Source organism: Rhinopithecus roxellana, chromosome 3 (genome assembly GCF_007565055.1).
Source record: "Rhinopithecus roxellana isolate Shanxi Qingling chromosome 3, ASM756505v1, whole genome shotgun sequence".
In the NCBI taxonomy this organism is placed as follows: domain Eukaryota; kingdom Metazoa; phylum Chordata; class Mammalia; order Primates; family Cercopithecidae; genus Rhinopithecus; species Rhinopithecus roxellana.
Window position 1 is genome coordinate 108,294,879 of NC_044551.1, and position 19,946 is coordinate 108,314,824.

At 37.3% G+C, this 19,946-nt stretch overlaps 1 pseudogene; it reads left to right on the forward strand.

The window, feature by feature from the left end:
- Positions 1–6,923: 6,923 nt before the first annotated feature.
- Positions 6,924–19,946, forward strand: part of LOC104675073 — a 62,561-nt pseudogene continuing 49,538 nt past the window's right edge.

Sequence of the window (19,946 nt, forward strand, 5' to 3'; positions counted from 1 at the left end):
TGGTCCACTCAAGTATGTATTTTAGAATAGTTATTGACACATATGACATAGCGCTGAGAATCCTAAGCATGAATACTATGATCTTTCCAATCTTGGTAAACAAGAAATTAAGAAAAAATCCAGTGCAGCCTAAATCTGCTCAATCTAGAGGAAGTCATCTTTCTTATTCTGGTGTGTCCTGTGTGTCTCTGGCGGTGAAGAAAGATGCCTATCAGAGGGCAGCATATCATACCAGTACTATTTTCATCAACTGAATATAAGAAATATATATATCTCAATTACAAAATAACTATAAATCACATAAATAACTTATATTTTTGTGTGTCTTTTAAGGCTTAGTTGTGGAATGTCAATAAACAGATGGGTTAAACAAATTATGGCATATGAATATTTGGAATGCTCTGCAGTACCTGAAAATGTTAGGCAGATTGAGTTCATGGACATGAGAATTTCTGATATACATTTTATGTTAATGCTTATAAATATGTATTTATATTTTACCTAATCAATTAATGCATAATTTCAAAAGCAACATAGCATGGTGGTTAAGACTACAAGCTATGGAGCAATATTGCCTATGCTTAAAATCACCAATTACTGTATAAATTGGGATGATGTACTTTGTGTGCCTGTTTCTCTCTATATAAAGGGTCAATTATAATGTCTCATACCTTATAAGATTACAATCAGGATTAAACAATTTAATATAATTGTTTAAAGACATGCTCAATACATAGAAAGGAATAAAAAATACTCGTTATTATGAACTAAATTAGATGAAAATGATGATAAATATGGCATTCAAAAGGAATCTTATAAATAGGCAAAAAAAAAAAAATTTCAACCAAAAAAAAGATGATATTACTGGCCTTGACTTAAATTAAGGCAATATGTAACCTCAAAAGACTATAGAGCGATGAATTTAGAACTCTGAGAAGTGAAGTAAATCCCAAGTAGTATATAAAAGCCAGATTGTTATTCAAGTATTAGGAAACCAAATCATAATTCTGAACTAGGAAAGCAAATACAGCACTATAAACTTTACTTATTATATGCTTACAATAAATTCTGTGAAGATTTGAGAAAGGTAAAGACATTAAGATAGCAAATACCATGTGTTTAGCACGCAGTTCTATCATGTCAAATGTTATCATTTTGCCATTTGTTCCCAAATCTACTTCTACTTTTACAGATACAGTGGAAGGCACTTGTTTCTCTTCTTTCATCTCGTTCTGCTTATTCTCTGTTCATGGATGGGGGTTTGTATTTGCCTGAATTTGATGTTTATATTTATTATGTATGTTTTAATAACTTATTCAGAAAAGTTTTATTAATATATAGATATTGCACATTTAAACTATACATAAAAAGAAGATTGCGATTTTCCTTGCTTCAGTTTCTACCAAGCCCCACCTGTGATATATATCAAATAAATTAGAATATATCAAAGGTACATTTCCATGTAGTTTGTCAAAAATGAGTTTTATTATTCTTGGGCCCTTCTTGGGTACTCTTGCTCAGGTTGAGAATATAAAAAGGTCAAGGGAGTGGAGGAAAAAAAACATTAATTCTTCGGTGAGAAGCATATTTGGAAACATCCAATCATGATCTCCCATATTAAGGGGAATCAATGCTGTTTCCTTCAGCACGACTCCAGAGAGAGGTATCATGGGATCACTGGGGAAGTTTGAGATGTTTCCTTGAGTTTGAACTAACTATTGACTATGATCTGACACATGCCTTAAGAACATGAAGATAAGGCAGAAAGGAAGAGAGAAGAGGGCCGTGTTTAAGAAGTCACTACAGGGTAAACATTTTCCGTGGGCCAGAATGCTAAGAATTGTTAAGAGTCTGAAACTTTATCCTACTTGCAAGCTAACAAGTTAGACTGTCCCAGTTTTAGAAATACTGACAGGAGACACAAGCCTTCTGGGTCAGAAACAAACGATGATTAATTCGTCACAGAAACAGCAGTAGCTATGGCCAGGCATGGTGGCTCAAGCCTGTAATCCCAGCACTTTGGGAGGCCGAGGCAGGTGGATCACCTGAGGTCAGGAGTTTGAGACCAGCCTGGCCAACAGTGTAAAAGCCCGTTTCTACTAAAAATACAAAAATTAGCCAGGTGTGGTAGCAGAGCACCTGTATTCCCAGCTACTTGGAAGGCTGAGGCAGGAGGATCGCTTGAACCCGGGAGGCGGAGGTTGCAGGGAGCCAAGATCACGCCGCTTGCACTCCAGCCTGGGCAACAGAAGGAGATTCTGTCTCAAAAAAAAAAAAAAAAAAAAAAAAAAAAAAGGAAAAAAAGTAAAGAAATAGCCCTAGCCCGATAATCAGCATTTGCAGTAGAAGTGGAAGCCCAGCTTCGCACAGAGTTATATAAAGTTTACCAAGGGAGACTTGAACATACAGCGGGATGTACTACAGGAGAGGCTTAGGAAACACATGTCTTTTATAATAAGCAATAGTAGTTTGTATGAGCTTTGCATTTGCATCAGAGGGAAATATTGTCTCTATTATACTGAACAGTAAACAAAGCAGTCTTTATCCTAGAGTAGAAATTTTCCTTTTATTAATATTGAGATGGAGCCTTTCTCTGTCACCCAGGCTGGAGTGTGCTGGCATGATCTCAGCTCACTGAAACCTCTGCTTCCCGGGTTCAAGCAATTCTCCTGCCTCAGCCTCCCACGTAGCAGGGAATACAGGCACCCGCAATCATTTCTGGCTAATTTTTATATTTTTAGTAGAGATGGGGTTTCACTATGTTGGCCAGACTGGTCTGGAACTCCTGACCTCAAGTGATCTGCCTGCCCTGGCCTCCCAAAGTGATGGGATGACAGGTGTGAGCCACTGCACCCAACCTGAAATTTTCCATCTTCTCAGATTGTTCCCTGTACACACATCTTGAAAAGAGAGTCTAGCACAAACGCAGACAGTGCCTCTGCCCAAAAGACATAGAAGTAGAAAAGATTCATGGAGAATTGTTTCCCAACACAGATATGGAGGACTTGAGGGACAAAGTCATCCTGGAGTCATTTTATGTCCAGCTAAAAGGAGAACATGTGGGGGAAAAAAAAGGGTGGTTAATGATTGAGCACCAGGAGCTGAGGTAGGAAGCTATCAGCAAAAGGGAAGGCATAATGTTGTTCATAGGAGTTGAAGGCCAAGGGAACCTAGAAAATTTTTTTTAAATAATGTATTTTTTGGTCGCTAAAGATGTCATAAAAGAGATGGCATTTAAATTCGGGATCATTTAATCCGAGATTGAAGGTATGAAGGTATTCATTTGGAAGGAAGTATAAAAATCACAAATAGAAAATAAATACAAAGTATGATTTAGGAAATAGGAGTCTAATGTTGCTGAAAGACAACTGTAATAATTTATTTTGGTGACTGTTACTGTTCATTTCTTAAAATGCTGAATTTTTTTTTTCTCTCACTGGTTACGTAGTAACTTGCAAATGGACAGCAGTGCCACCTTCGGTTGATGGATGTAATACTCATTTCATTGAGGGAAAAGGAATAGGATCCTCAAAGAACTAAGCTAAACACAATCCACAACTGCAAAGACAGTTAACGTCTCCATTGCCTAAAAGAACAAGCCTCGAATATAAATCTACTTGGGGTTTCAAAAATTGGCACAAGACCGAGAAAGATAAGAAATTTGAAAGCAAAGTTTTCATAAAAACTAGGCAAATTATAAATTGTTTTATTATGGTTTTAGGTTCTAGAAGAATGTAATTGTGAATTTCCTAGAGTTGCTTTCTGTCCCTTACTCATAACTATTCAAATGCAACTTATTTTCATGAGTGGTAATAGATTCCTATCTAACACAACATGTCTTGCTCTGACATTTACAATCACACAGCTGCAGGAACAGATACATCCGGAACAATGTTTATTTTCTAAGTGTGTGAAAGGAAATGGGATGCTCCTGCTTAATAAAGCTCACATAGCATTAAACATTTAAACATCATAAGAAATCTGTCCCTAAGAGAAAAAAAAAAGTGATGGCATAATCTGAAATGTCCATTTCCTTATCTAACATTATGTTATATTATTGTCTCATACAACATAACATATCCAGTAGCTTAGAATCAGGTAACATTAAATTGCATTTTCTTCAATTCACATATTTGGCAAATGAGAAAAGGACTCCTAATAGATGCATAACATTCAAAACTTCTATTAAAAATTCAGATAAAGAATGAAATAATTTGACTCTTATCAAATAGTCCAAGAAAGACTTACCATATTTGCCTTTAAAAAATGTAACTATTAGATATTTCCAGTGATAAACCACCCCAGAAATTAACAAATCTCCTGAGGATTACATTAAACAGCCAGCTACTTTCTCCACTGTGTTTTTCATTCTTTCTTCACCCAATTTTCATCATTTTCAGTTACACCATTTCCACTGCACGCACAACTACCTAGACCTTGACTTAGCAAATGATAAATATATAGTGAGGAACACATTCATTCAAGGAATAAAAGACACCATTGTCCACACACAAAACAGCTGTTTTTTTTTTTTTTTTCAATGTATAATTAAAACACAATTCTTCCCTAGGCTTACCTTAACAGTGCACGCACTCATATTCTAGGCTATCTCTGAGAATACATTACTTAAAGATCAATTGTTTTCAAAAAGATGTAGGGAGACAATTTTGTCTCCTAGGGGACTTCTGGCAAGGTCTGGAGACATTTGTGATTGTCATAACTTTGGGATAAGGATTGCTGCTGGTGCCTAGTGGGTAGAACCCAGGGATGCTACTAGACATTCTCTAACACACAGGGCAGCCCCCAACAACAAAGAATTATCAGGACCAAAATGTCAATAGTGCAGAGGTTTTCAAGATTTGACCTAGATTAATATGCCAACCCCACATTATCCTGAACTTTTCTTCACATCTTTCCTTTGAGAAGATTTTTGCATCCTGTAATAGAATTTTCTTCTAAAGCATCAGTTGCCTATTCTTGTAATAGTCAACTATTTTATGTCAACTAATTTACGTCAACCATTCAAACTCCTGTAACTTGTTTTTACATACAAGTTGTCTTTCTTTATTCGTTATCTCCAGTTTAATATAGTGCAAAGAGACTAAACTGACGGCCCCTCTATTTGCTAACCATGCAACCAGCTATATTAGTCTGCTTGGGCTGCCATAACAAAATACCACAGATAGTCTGGCTTAAACAACAGAAATATTTTCTCATGGTTCTGAAGGCTAGAAGTCCATGCTCGATGTGTTGACCAACTCAGTTTCTGGTGAGGGTCCTCCTGATGGTTTAACAAACGTCTTCGCTGTATCCTCATGTGGCCTTCCTCCCTCTGTGCTCACGTAGAGAGAACGAGAACTGTGGTAGTTCATCCTCCTCTTATAAGGAGGCCAGTTCTATTGGATTAAGGCATCACCTTTTTTACATCATTTAAACTTAATTACCTCCATAAAGGACCTATCTTCAAATACAGTCATTTTGGGGATTAGAGCTTTAACATATGGATTTAGGTAAGGGACAGAATTCAGTCCACAGAACCAACCTTTGTGGTCTGTAGCAGCTTATCTATTTCTTTCCAGAATATTCCATGAACAACAACAATAACAAACAACCCTGGGAAGGTGATAACACCTCTGACAGACCGTTTTCTGAGCTTATGTACACTCTGCTCTGGAGGATGTTATTAAAAACCCCTCTGTTAAACTCTCAAGTAAAATTTATGATATGCCTGTGTAGAGTCAAATTACTTCATCTTACCAAAGAATGCCTAAAGAATCAAAAAAAAAAAAATCAGGAAATTTAGAGTGGGACATTCATGTTCAAGGGGTTTCAGTAGCACTTATTCTGAGAAGAAATATAACAGTTAACTACCTAGATGTCTCCTGAACTCTTTTTTATTCCTGAATCTGTCTGGATGCTTACCCTAGCTTGTGACAGCTGTCACTTACCTGATGTAGTGAACACTGTGCTATGTTCAGGCCCCGTTTTCAGGAGTCCCAAGATTGTTCTCTACAGTGTAGAAAGTGCTCTCAGCTAAGCCTTTGATGCCCAAGCCCACCCCGAGACTCCACAGTTAATGTCATGGTGCCTCCTTGGAGCAGCCTTCATACAAAGACTGCTCAAGTGTGTAAGAGTCTGATCCCAAATCTGGGCAACTTGGAGGGGAAATCCAAGCATCAGGTTCCTCATGAAGGAGGCTGAGGTTTTGGTATTCCTGCACTGGAGCCCAGCTTCTTCCTCCACATGATCCACCTTCATTCCCTTCCTGGGACATTTCCTAATAAACTTTATGCATACTCATCTTCATTTCAGAGCCTGTGTCTCTGGGAACTGACCTGAAGCATCAGATTTGTTAGATTGCCTCACTCTTATATTGTAAGAAGCATATATTTTGTACAATAGTACCTATTATATATAAAAATAGGGAGTGCTCATGACAGTGAAGATAAAATTGGGATTTAGACATTTGTTGTTAAATAAAATGTGTTCAGCCCAAATAAGTGCTTTCATTTCTTTCTATGTGCTAAGGATTTTAATAGAAGACTATATTTATTCCACTTCCTAACACAGATTCAATGTGCTGATGGTTATTTGCTTGTTAGATACAAATGTGGAAGGGTATAATTTTGCTAACATTTATTCCTTTTTTCTCTTTCTCTCATTTGTTTTTGACAGGGCTTAGATTGATAGACTACTAAGCTAATTTATAGGTCCTGCTGTCTGAGATAGGTCTCCATTTCATTATCAGTGCTGTCTCAGGTGGAGAACCGAAATCACTGTGTATTCAATTAGTTATTGAATCTTGACACACCAGGTGCAGGGGTCACTCCACGAAGCAGTTGCTTTTGAGTAAGAAAACACATTCAGAAAGAGGTTTAAAGAAACTTGGCATTGTTGAGCTGTTTCATGATAGATTACCTGAAATGGCTCGTGTTCAACATCAGAGCTGGGCTGCTTTGACAGTAGGTAAGAGGATAAATCAATGTATTTGGCAGTGTTATAAACAAATTAATATGAAAAAGGAAGAAAAATTGGGCTTTCAAGAAACTTCCAGAAGTACTCTCCAGATTTAGATAAAACAGCCTCCATGTTGTGAGGTCCTCCAGATTTAAGAACAGAATAATTCAGTTTTAAATAATGCAGAATCTTCCCGCGACATTGCCCTTGCCCTGTCATGTCTTAATTTGACTGCTCATTAAAAATTAGCAGGTAAAGGGGGAAATATACCACAAAACCCCAAATATTTCATTATTCAAACTTTAATTATCATGAAAATGTCAAACATACATCATGGGAAATGGGGGGGCAGTTAGGGAGAGGAGAGCAATGTTCTGTTTTTCTTGCCCTTTATTATCAGAATTAATAGCTACTGGTAAAGTCTAAATGGACAAAATAGAATGAAACCTATTTCAAAATCCTTCTATCTTCACCTTTTACAAAAATCCACCTAGCACAGTGCCAGGCTCTGATGAAATGCTCCATAAATGTTGATTAGAGGAAGGAATCTATGAAGTCCTTGATCCATATTTAAAAGCACAAATTAAACTTACCATCCAGCATACAACATATTAACTTTGTGGACAAATCCACAGAGCAGGGAAGGTTTATTATAAAACATGGGTCCCTCTAACTCCTTCAGCTGCCCTAATCCGCCCTCTGTCAGACAAAACGGGGATAGAGGAGGGAAGGAGAGATGAGTAAGGCAGTTGCTGCTGACGCTACCTCCACCCTCCCCCCACCCTTCTTTCACTACCATCTGGGGAAACAGGTGAAAATTAGATAAGTCACCTGGTGACACCAGTTTCCATTGTTCTTTTACAAAGAAAGCTAACCACCACTCCACATGCCTGCCTGCTCCAGCAGCTCCATCAACTCCTCAATGTGCTTTGAAGGCTTTGTCACAGGAGCCTGTCATTATCAAGATTCCACTCCTCTGACTGTACAGTCTTTGTGCACATGCTAAGTAATTGATCTTCTCACCTTCCTTCATTCTCTTGCATCAAAGGAGGGTAATATTGTTTAGGCTTTCTTCTCAAAAGTCATGAATCCCCTTTGGAAAATCTTCAGACCATGTCCACAGATTGTATTCCTAGGGAAACATAGAGATAGCATCCTCCCATTCTTTCTATGAACAGTAGTAACTCTTTGTTTTAATTATCATGTGGGAAAACAAAGATGTTTTAAAATATCATTGCTGGTTTATTTCTAACAAGTTATCCCCATCTCTCAGTGATATCCATGCATTTCCATGTCTGCAAAATATTTTCTCATTAGACCACAGTGTCCAGAAATACACTTGTGTAATAGAAGTTAGACTACACTCTGTGCAAATTATTTTCTTCCATTCTACTTGGACCAAAATCACCAAGTAGATTTGACTATTTACCTGTAAATATGTCCCCTCTCCTATGCTTTAGGTTTTCAAAAAGTGATATCTCATACTAAAAATTTGCCCATTTACTTTGTGGGAAATGTCTATTTTCTCACTTGCTCCTTTGTGTTCCATCAAAATTCGCACTTACTCCTCCTGTAACATCAAATGTAGGATATTAGACAAAGAAGTTGAGACCATTTTAACGCATTAGAATATGCCCTTGAAACCTTACAATAAAATACTTATCTCCACAATCACCTGTGCTACATTCTAATTTAATGTATTATTAAAGTATTATTAAAGTCCAAACCAAAGAAATTAACATAATTGTGTGAAAAACTTTAAGTGAAAGTTTTACTTTTGCTCTCTGTTTGTAGTATTCAAATAATATCCTTCATCTCAAATATCCCCAAATCATACATTTGTCCTATTTTATTTTGTGTCTGAAAAACCTGGTGAAGTATTTTGACATTTTATTGCAGACCTAAAGCATGAAGTTTCATGGCCTATAACCTCAAATTATTTCCAGACTTTTTAAGATGTCATTCTCTGTAAATGTTCGTATACATAAAAGCAAATAGAGTTTTATGGAAGAAGTATCACTTCTCCAAGCTAGCTTCTTACCTTTTTAAAATATACCTCATTTAAAATACATGTTTTACAAAACTTGTGAGACTAACTTGTGAGATAGAACACATGAGAGGAACTACCACATTTATGAATATAAGTAAAAAATTATTATGCCTGTAATCCCAGCACTTTGGGAGGCCGAGCCGGGCAGATCATGAAGTCAGGAGATCGAGACCATCCTGGCTAACACGGTGAAACCCCATGTCTACTAAAAATACAAAAAATGAGCCGGGCGTGGTGCCAGGCACCTGTAGTCCCAGCTACTCAGGAGGACGAGGCAGGAGAATGGCATGAACCCAGGAGGTGGAGCTTGCAGTGAGCCAAGATTGTGCCACCTCACTCCAGCCTGGGCAACAGACCAAGACTCCTTCTTAAAAAAAATAAAATAAATAAATAAATAAAAAATTAAATAATGACAAACTGTTTGAAACATTGAATTCTGGCTAGAAACCTAGATAACCCAAACTTTGAATCTAGTTTGGGTTTCAGATAGGATAAATAATTGTCCCAATTTGCCCAGGATTATTCCATTTTTAAAACTGATAATCACATCCTGGGAAGCCCTTAATTCTGGGAAAAACTCAGTCCTGGACTGTTGGTCATCTTTTTTCCAGAAGAGCATACAAAATATCACCAACAATGTATATACCATAGGTTTTTAATCACCTACTTTGAGATCACTAGAATAAAATAATCAATAGGGATAAAATAGGCAAACCATTTGAGACCTTCTGTAACAAAATATTGTACAGGTTGATTATTCATAAATGTCTATGGTAGTCAAGGATCTCAGACTTCAACTTGGAGATTATTTGTCACATGTTTTTGTGAGTGGATACTGTTTCAATTGGCAGCATGTGTGTATATATATACACACAGACAAAAGCAGGAAAAAGGAATTAGAAATTCACAAATTTAAGGAGTGTTTGGGATCTAAACAGCAGTGTGAACACAAAATGAATATGATATTTGGGGACAGCACTGAAGCCAACAATGATTTTAAAGTGGAAAGAGTATTTAGTTACAAAACTGAGACCTGTGCAATGTGCATGCTAAATACAAAGTTTTAATCCTAAATTAAATCTTGGAAATGGAATGCCTTAAATATTTCTGAATTAATATAACTAGAGTCTACTAAGACCTGCTCAGCATTTCCAGAATGAAATTCTCTTTTTAAAGAAAAGATATAAATTGTTCTGGTGCCAGGCGGCATGGAGTGGAGCATTAAGGATGTGTCCCCCAAGGACCTGGAACTGGAAACAATGGGCTATATAATTTGGATAGGGATTTGAGGAAAGTTACTCCCAGTTTTCAACAACACTTTTAGATGAACGTCTGTGGAAAGTTGCTTATAACTTATTCTGAGCTCACGTAGAGATCACTAATGGAGACCCATTTTAGCTACTAGAGCTAACTGTCTGTTAGCAAAGAATTTTGCTATTGTCTAAGAAAAAATTTCATTTTTTTTTTGTTTTCTCAAACTTCCTACTAATCCCTGCCATCTACTTTACCAGAGTCTTACTTTATATTTTTTTCAGAAAATGGTCATCAATTCTGTAAATTCTCAACCCCCAACAAAGTTTCCTACAGTAACACACATTTTTCTTCATTCTCTTGTTACAGTGAAGGAGGTTCCCCTACTCCCTTCTAAGACCACTCAACAAAATCTGGGGGATCCATCACCTCTCCACAGCTCAGGGAAATCAGACCACTCAATTTCCCTCTCATACCTTCCTGTTTCCTTCATTAGTGTCTTATTCTCAAATTTTTCATTGATGGGAAAGGAGCCCATCATTCATTATAAATATGTTATCTTTAATAAACCAAGGCTATCACTCTTTCTGCCTCTTCAAAGCAAATGCTTTAAGAAGGTTCCCTTATAACTAAAATAAATTCTGTATTAAACCATATTTTCTGTATTAAGTCAGATATCAGTAACATAATGGTAAAAGGAAACACATTCATTTGAAAATTTAGAAGCACACTTCTAAACAGGTATGGTCATACACACATAGAAATTTCAGTGAAAATTAGAAAATATTTAAAAGCAAAAAAAATTACATGTAAAAAGCTAAGAGGCAAATAAAACATTAATTTGAAGAATTTTTATGGTCTGAAAAGTGTATATTACAATAAAATACTGATTATTATTTGCATATTGAGCAAAGAATAGGTTTCACATAATTCAAAAAGGACACAGAAAATAAAAAACTGGAAGAGTGGATCAGTAGCTGCAACACTAGAAAGATGGCAGAGGAAGAGCAAAGAAAAATCCCTTCGGTTCCAGAAAATCTCCTGAAAAAAGAGAAAAGCTTATCAAGTCCCCAAAGCCACCCAGGCAAAGCAGACACTTTTGGCAAAGAAGGAGAGGAAGAAAGGAAAAGGACTCAGGTTTAAGCGACTGAAATCATTCCTACAAGATTCCTAGCAGCCGAAACGTGACAAGGTGAGTCTCAGATGGCTAGATGTGAAACCTCATCCTTGGAATTGCCAGATAAACATTCCTTGGCCTTTGTTGTATGTATCAAAAGGATTGATGGCATGAGTTTACTGGTGCAGAGAACCATTGCAAGACTTCACCTAAAGAAAATTTTTAGTGGTATCTTTGTAAAAGTCACCCCACCACCCGCCCGGCTGCCCCACAGAACCTAAAAATGTTGAGTATAGTGTGAACCTTATGTGACCTGGGGATTTCCAAATCTGAAGTCTGTCTGGTAACTCATTTTGAAATGTGGACAAGCCAAGGTCAATAATAAGACCCATCCCTCTGACAGACAACACAGTGATTGGGGAACACCTGGGGAAGTTTGGTGTCATTGGCTTGGAAGACCTCATTCATGAAACTGCCTTCCTAGGAAAGCATTTCCAGAACATCTCATGGTTCTTGCACCCTTTCCGCCTCTCAGTGGCCAGTCATGCTACCAAAACTCGAGTGGGCTTCCTCAGGGAGATGGGCACACCTGGCTATCGGGGTGAACGCATCAATCGGCTCATCCACCAGCTGAAACCAGGTGCCAAACTGCAGTAAATTTTTATGAATTAAATGGAAGTTTGTGTTTTTGTTTTTTGGGGAATTTTTATCAAGTATCTTCAGATAAGATTATTTCCTGCTTTATCTTCAAAAACTGGAAAGGAAGGGTCAAAGAAAAGACAGTAGCTAGCCAAGCGCAGTGGCTCACGCCTGTAATCCCAGAACTTTGGGAGGCTAAGGCAAGTGGAGCACCTGAGGTCGGGAGTTCAAGACCAGCCTGACCTTGAAGAAACCCTGTCTCTACTAAAAATACAAAAATTAGCCAGGCATGGTGGCATGGTGGCTCATGCCTGTAATCCCAGCTACTCAGGAGGCTGAGGCAGGAGAATTGCTGGAACCCAGGAGGCAGAGGTTGCAGTTAAGCCGAGATCACCCCATTGCATTCCATCCTGGGCAACAAGAGCGAAACTCTGTCTCCAAAAAATATATATAATAATAATAAAAGGAAAGAAAGAAAGAAAGACAAGAGCTTATGTTCACGGCAAGCACCTCTCATCACCGTCCAGTTCCAAGGAAACATTCCAGCGTTTTCTACACTGGCTGCCACCTCGTCTGAAATCAGCACATCCCATGGAGGAAGGAGTCCTGCTTTGCTGCATCGTCTATCCCAGGGTTTAATGTTGGTAAAATGAGTAACTCTAGCATTTGTACAAGGCTCCCTAAGACTCCTGCAGCCGTCGACCAAGCCCAGGGACATAATTGAATCTGGAGATTCCTGGGGCCTTGTTTTGGAAAAGACTTGACATACACATAGGAAGATACAAAAATAAATGTTCACTTGTCACTGAAAAAAAAAAAAAAGTGGAAGAGTGGAAAAATAAAGACAACTAAATGGAACAAAGTAAGGCTATATTAGAGATTACTAGAATAGAAACTGATTTTTTTAAGAAACCCTTTAAAATATAAAAATATCAGCAAGATTGATTAAAAAAGAAAAAAGTATAAAAATCAGAAGCAACTTATTTATCAGCAGAGCATTGGATAAATTAGGCTATATTCAGTCAATAGCATACTATTCAGTTATTACCAATGAATTAGTAGTATATGTATCAAGATGTATAAATTTCAAAAATAGTACAGAAGGACACTTTAAAAACTTTCAAAAACATGCAAAAAAAAAATGTTTGTACCCATAAACATATTGGTATTCTTAAAACATGGTAAAAATCTTAGAACATCCATGAAAGAAAAGATCGGGAGTGGTTTCTTCTCCACAAACAGGAAATGGAATGGAGTTGGGAACAGACACACAAGAGAAGGAGGCAAGCAAAGAAAGGAAGAGAAAAGAAATGGGAAATGATTTGTAGCATGTACAGCAAGGTGTTAAAAATTAAAGCTATGTGGCATGCACCCTAGATTTAATTATATTATTGTTTATATTTTTCTCTAAGCTTATCTACTTACTGGTTCTTCTGCCTCAGCTGCTATGTACTCTTTAACCCACTGAAATCTAACTTCTCGCCTTCCCCATTCCTCTGAGATGCTCTCAACACGGTAAAATGTGATCATCTTTTATTATTTCAGTAGCTTTTGAGGTACATGTGGTTTCGGTTACATGGGTGAGTTGTATAGTGGTCAAGTCTGAGATTATAGTTCACCAGTCACCTCAGTAGTGTACATTGTACACAATATGTAGTTCTGTATCCCTCACCCTCCTTCCACCCTCCTCCTTTGAGTCCCCAGTGTCTTGCATATTCCTTTGTGAACCCAGAGCTTACTTCCCACTTGTATGAACATACAATATTTCATTTTCCATTCCTGAAATGAGATTTTCTTACTGCTAAATCTAAATGTGTTTAATGTATTCATTGTGGTAGGCAAAATAAAACTCTCCCAAATGTCAGTGTCATAATCCTGAGCCTGCGAATGTGTTATTTTACATGGCAGAAGAAACTCTGAGATGTAATTAAGTTAAGGTGAGTCAGATGAGGAGCTTATCTAGATTATTCAAGTGAGTTCTATCTAATTATATGAAACCTTCAAATTGCAAAACGTTTTCCAACTGTGGCTCAAAACAGAGAGGGAGGTTTGACAACGAAAGAAGGATAAGACAGATGTAATGTTGCCGGTTTTGAAGACACAAGAAGAGCCACAAGCCAAGGAATGTGTGCAAAACCCAGAAGCTTAAAACAGCAAGGAGCCGGATTCTCCCCTGGAGTCTCCAGAAATGATCACGGCCCTACTGATTCCTAAATTTAGCTCATGAAGACCTTTGTTAGATGTCTGCTGTTCACAATTATATGAAAACAAATGTGTGTTTTGCTAAGCCACCAAGAGTGTAGTTATTTGTTATATCGCCAATGAAAACCAAGTATACATTGCACCCTATTTGTAGTTGTGTGTTTTTTCTGTTGTTGTTGTTTTGTTTTGTTTTTCCTGAGATGGGGTCTCACTTCGCCACCCAGGCTGGAGTGTGATGGCACATCTCTGCTCACTGCAGCCTCCACCTCCTGGGTTCAAGCAATTCTCCCACCTCAGCCTCCAGAGTAGCTGGGATTACAGGCACCCACCGCCATGCTTGGCTAATTTTTGTATTTTTAGTAGAGATGGGGTTTCACCATGTTGGCCAGGATGGTTTTAAACTCCTGACCTCAAATGATCTGCCCACCTTGGCCTCCCAAAGTTCTGGGATTACAGGCATGAGCCACCGCTCCTGGCCCTATTTGTAGACTTTTATCCTCCATCTCCTTCCTGCCTCTTCTGCCTGAGTCCCTAAAGTCCATTGTGTTATTCTAATGCCTTTGCATCCTCATAATTTAGCTCCCACTTATGAGTGAGAGCATATGATGTTTGCTCTTCAATTCCTGAGTTATTTCACTTAGGATAGTCTCCAATCTCATCCAGGTTGCGGCAAATTCCATTAATTCATTGTTTGTTTGTTTGTTTGTTTTGAGACTGAGTAGCATTCCATCATGTATATATATCACAGTGTATCCATTCATTCATTGATGGGCATTTGGGTTGGTTCCACGTTATCGCAATTGTGAATTGTGCTGCTATAAACATACCTGTGCAAGTATCTTCTTTGTATAATGATTTATTTTCCTCTGGGTAGATACCCAGTAGTGGGATTGCTGAATCAAATGGTAGTTTTACGTTTAGTTAAGGAATTTCCACACTGTTTTCCATAGTGCTTGTACTAGTTTGCATTCCCACCAGCAGTGTAGAAGTGTTCCCTGTTCACTGTGTCCATGCCAACATCTACTAATTTGTGATTTTTTGATTACGGCCGTTCTTTCAGGAGTAAAGTGGTACACATTGTGGTTTTGATTTGCATTTCCCTGATCATTAGCGATACTGAGCATTTTTTTCATATGTTTGTTGGTCACTGGTATATATTCTTCTGAGAAATGTCTATTCATGTCCTTAGCCCACTTTTTGATGGAATTATTTGTTTGTTCCTTGCTAGTTTGAGTTCATTGTAGATTCTAGATAATAATCCTTTGTCAGATGTATAGATTGTGAAGAATTTTTCCCCACTCTATAGTTGTCTGTTTACTCTGCTGACTGTTCCTTTTGCTGTGGAAAAGCTCTTTAGTTTAATTAAGTCCCAGCTATTTATCTTTGTTTTTATTGCATTTGCTTTTGGGTTCTTGGTCATGAAATTTTTGTCTAAGCCAATGTCTAGAAGGCTCTTTTCCAAAGCTATCTTTCTAGAATTTTTATAGTTTCAGATTTTAGATTTAAGTCCTTAATCCAACTTGAGTTGATTTTTGTAAGGCGAGATGATGCAGTTTTATTCTCCTACATGTAGTTAGCCAATTACCCCAGAACGATTTGTTGAAAAGGGTGTCCTTTTCCCATTTTGTGTTTTCATTTGCTTTGTTGAAGATCAGTTGGGTGTAAGTATTTGAGTTTATTTCCTGGTTCTCTATTCTGTTCCATTGGTCTATGTGTCTATTTTTATACCAGTACCATGCTGTTTTGGTGACTATGGCCTTATAATATAATTTGAAATCAGGTAATGTGATTTTACTTAGTCTTGCTTTGGCTATGCGGGCTCATTTTTTGGTTCCATATGAATGTTAGAATTGCTTTTTTTTTTCTAATTCTGTGAAGAATGATGGTGTATTTTGATGGGAATTGCATTGAATTTGTAGATTGCTTTTGGCAGTATGGTCATTTTCACAATATCAATTATATCTGTGAACACAGATGTGTCTCCATTTGTTTGTGTTGTCTATGATTTCTTTCAGCAGTATTTTGTAGTTTTCATTGTAGTGGTCTTTCACTTCCTTAGGTATATTCCTAAATATTTTATTTTCTTGCAGCTATTGTAAAAGGGGTTGAGTTCTTGATTTGATTCTCTGCTTTGTCTCTGTTGGTGTACAGAAGAGCTACTGATTTATGTATATTAATCTTGTACCCAGACACTTTGCTGAATTCTTTTATCAGTTCTAGGAAGTTTCTGGAGGAGTCTTTAGGGTTTTCTATGTAAACAATCACATCAACAAACAGTGACAGTTTGATTTCCTCTTTACTATTTGGATGTCCTTTATTTCTTTCTCTTTTCCGATTGCTCTGGCTAGGACTTCTAGTACTATGTTGAAGGAGAAGACATCCTTGTCTTGTTCCAGTCCTCAGAGTGAATGTTTCCAACTTTTCCCCATTCAGTATTATGTTGACGGTGGGTCTGTCATAGATGGCTTTTATTACATTGAGGTACATCTCTTGTATGCTGATTGTGCTGAGAGTGTTAACCATAAAGGGATGCTGGATTTTGTAGAATGCTTTTTCTGCATCTATTGAGATAATCATGTGATACTTGTTTTTATTACTATTTATATGGTGTATCACATTTCTTGACTTGTATGTATTACACCATCCCTGCATCCCTGGTATGAAACCCACTTGATCATTGTGGATTATCTTTTTGACATGTTGTTGGATTTGGTTTGCTAGTATTTTGTTAAGGATTTTAGAAACTATATTCATCAGGGATATTGGTCTGTAGTTTCCATTTTTGGTTATGTCCTTTCCTGGTTTTGGTATTAGGGTGATGCTGGCTTCATAGAATTAATTAGGGAGGGATCCCTCTTTTTCCTGGTACCAAGTCTTCTTTGAATATCCGATAGAATTGCCTGGTCCTGTACTTGTTTTTGTTGGTAATTTTTTAAATTACCACTTCACTCTTGCTGTTTGTTATTTGTCTGTTCAGGGTATCTACTTCTTCCTGATTTAAACTAGAAGGGTTGTATCTTTCCAGGAGTTTATCCATCTCTTCTAGGTTTTCTAGTTTATACATGTAAAGGTGGTCATAGTAGCCTTGAATGATCTTTTGCATTTCTGTGATATCAGTTACAACATCTCCCATTTCTTATTGAACTTATTTGGATTTTCTCTCTTTTCTTGGTTAATCTTCTGACGGTCTATCAATTTTATTTATTTTCTCAAAGAACCAGCTTTTGTTTTATTAATCTTTCATTTTTTTATTTGTTTCATTTAGTTCTACTCTGATCTTGGTTATTTCCTTTCTTCTGCTATGTTTGGATTTGGTTTGTTCTTGTTTCTCCAGTTTCTTGAGGTGTCGCCTTAGATTGTCTGTCCACGGTCTTTCAGACTGTTTGATGCAGGTGTTTAGGGCTATGAACTTCCCTCTTATCATCACCTTTGCTTTCTCCCACAGGTTTTGATAGGTTGTGTCACTATTGTTGTTCAGTTTGAGGAATCTTTTTAATTTTCATCTTGATTTCATTATTGACCCAATGATTATTCAGGAGCAGGTTATTTAATTTCCATGTATTTGCAGGGTTTTGAAGGTTGCTTTTGGAGTTGATTCCCAGTTTTATTCTACTATGGTCTGAGAGAGTGATAGATATAATTTCAATTTTCTTAAAGTGCGGGGATTATAGGCTTGAGCCACCGCGCCTGGCCAAATAACATTTTTTTTTATTTTCTAAGATTCCATGTAAACATTGACTTTTTTCCATTCTCCTCAGGAGATATGTTGTTTTAAGAGATCAAGTTTGTAGTAATTTGTTACAGCAGAACTAGAAAACGAATATATTCATCTAATTTTATTTTTGCAGCTTTTGATATAATTTTCTACATTTTTCTTTAAATGCTCTCTTGAGATAATGATGGAGCCATATCATATAACTAACTTTAACGTAATTAGCTTTACTCATTCTCTAAAACTAAAGAGGAAAAGTATATTTGAATAGCATAGGCAATTCCACCCACTATTTCACTTCAAAATCAGCAAGAGGTCTTGGTTCCTGCATGTCTTTCATGTGTGAGCTATTTGTTTCCCTAAGTGAGTCTAGACTTTGCATAGAAGTACAATGTAACACTAAGTGTGAACTCACCAACCACTTAATCAAGCACACAGCAGACATATTCCAACTGGAAAAGAAAATTGCCTGTGTTGTGACTACTTAGAGATGGTATGTTGATCTCAAACTGGCATTTTCCCAGTTAATTTTTAAGGAGTTTCTGACAACCTTCAATGTTTTGGCTTTACTTATTGAATTTAGAAACAAACTCATTGAGGTGTGAGTCTGCTGCTTCAAAACAGCCAACTTTTCCTCAAACATTCTACAGCAGCCAGGGTAAATTCAATGAAAAAGCTAGTTATTCTGACCCACGGTTATTTTCAGAGGCTTCTCATTACTGAGAGGGAAAAATCCAAACTCATTTTTATGGAATACAATGCTATATAGAATCTTATTTTGGTTTATGTCTTCAGCATTATGTCTTATCATTTCTCCTTTTCTAGGCACAGATTATTAGCACTATTAAATTAGTAATGTTCTCAAGAAAGCTTAACTCTAACAAGAAATTTAGGACATGTTAAAAGAATTCTAGCACCAAAGACTTACTTAAGTTAAGTACAAACTTAAAAAAAAAAAAAAAAAAAAAAAAAAGACTTACAAAGATAACTAGCTGTGGGGGTATATTTAGGAAGAATTAAGTGGAAAATAAAATTGAGTAGTAATCTTCCTGTTATCCTGGAATTGGACCCAATATGAGCCTCTACGTCATATCAGAGCCTGGCTGAGTGGCTCTACTCACAATCCGAGTCCCCTGTCTACATCAACATAAAAGTGCAACAGTAAAAGAGGAATGAGAGTGAGAATTAGTCAGTAGAATCAAGTGTGATTTGCCTAGCTGAGGCTTTCCATCCCATAGGGAAAGGGAATGGGTTAAAAGAAGGTGATGGGGTTAGAATTAGGTCTCATACACTAGGCAACTGGGCAATGAGGACGCTTCCAAAGGGCCTTCGAAAGAAGTGACACATGTGTTAAAGGGGACTTTTGGAAACAGCCACCCCAAAGAAATGCTGTACTTCTGTCATGCCCAATGCACTAAAAAGATTTTCTCTTTCCTTGAATGCTTCCTTCCTGCCCCAACGTTGAAGTGGGAGGAAAAGGATTAAAAGAGCTATTCCTACCCTGATCCCTCCAGCCAAGGTCAAGGCTGAAGAAGAGATGAGATCAGAGGTTTAAAGTGGACCTGACTGTGATTTTAATTAACTGAAAGGGACTAGAAAACTGTGCAATGATTTAGGAACTGGGAAGGATGATTTGATATATATAAATACATGTTATTTGAAAGTGATGGGAGAAAATTCTACTTCAAGTTTAATATCACTTCAAGCTATTCAATACATGGCTTAACTCCAACTCTGGCATTAAAATATCTAGGAAAAAAAATCACCCAGGTGTACAGTTTGGAGGAAAATGCTTGTGAAAATATATATTCACAGGCTGAGGCATGCTGTGGCCTACACCTGTAATAAATACCAGAACTTTGGGAGGCTATTGCAGGAGGATCACTTGAGGCCAGAAATTTGAAACCAGCATGGGAAACATAGCAAGATTCCATCTCTACAAAAATACAAATTTGCCAGCTGTGCGTGTAGCCCCAGGTGTTTGGGAGGCTGAGGTGGGAGGACTGCTTGAGTGAGTC